Here is a 666-nt window from a genome sequence, read left to right on the forward strand (position 1 = left end):
GAGAGAGAGAGAAACTGAGAGAGAGAGATTTTCTAAAGAAGAGAGGAGAGCTGAGAGTAACCCATAAAGTAAAAGAAAGGAACATCTCAGGATAAGATGATATGACATCAGAATGGGGATCTAGTGTCTAGATAATTTCTTTAGGTAATATCTACAGGAATGCTTTCAGAATATTCCCTAGGGAGGCAAATATTAAAAATGTCTGACTTAAAAAATGGAGATAGCTTCCCAATTCTTACCACAGACTGTGTTCTTTACACTGACTGTATAGAAAGAGGAGGTACAGTAAATGCACCCCATATACACCTCAACCCAGACCCTTTGCCTAGTCTGTATTGTGAATTGGGGGACAAAAAAAAAGAGACATGCTTGGCACCCCTCCATTTTGTAATGCAAACCACAATGATAAAAAGAAAAGAGAGAGGAGAGAGAGAGAGAGAGAGAGAGAGAGAGAGAGAGAGAGAGAGAGAAGTAAAATGGATGGGTGGGAGGGAAGAGCATCAGGAAGAGTGAGAAGGAAACTGTTGACACTGGAGGCAGGAAATGCAAGCTGGTGAAGATTGTTGCACATTGAATGACTGTACCTCAATTATGAACGTTATTTGTAAAAAATTAAAACATAGTATGAACAACCTTATAAACATAGTGCTTACAAAAAACAAACAA

The 666-nt window shown here is 38.7% G+C and overlaps 1 non-coding gene across 1 annotated transcript; it reads left to right on the forward strand.

The window, feature by feature from the left end:
- Window positions 1-222: 222 nt before the first annotated feature.
- LOC126000559 (small nucleolar RNA SNORA51) lies at window positions 223-355 on the forward strand. Its single transcript, XR_007492797.1, has one exon. It is a non-coding gene; the product is annotated as a small nucleolar RNA SNORA51 (small nucleolar RNA).
- Window positions 356-666: the final 311 nt, after the last annotated feature.

Source organism: Suncus etruscus, assembly GCF_024139225.1.
Source record: "Suncus etruscus isolate mSunEtr1 chromosome X unlocalized genomic scaffold, mSunEtr1.pri.cur SUPER_X_unloc_14, whole genome shotgun sequence".
In the NCBI taxonomy this organism is placed as follows: Eukaryota; Metazoa; Chordata; class Mammalia; order Eulipotyphla; family Soricidae; genus Suncus; species Suncus etruscus.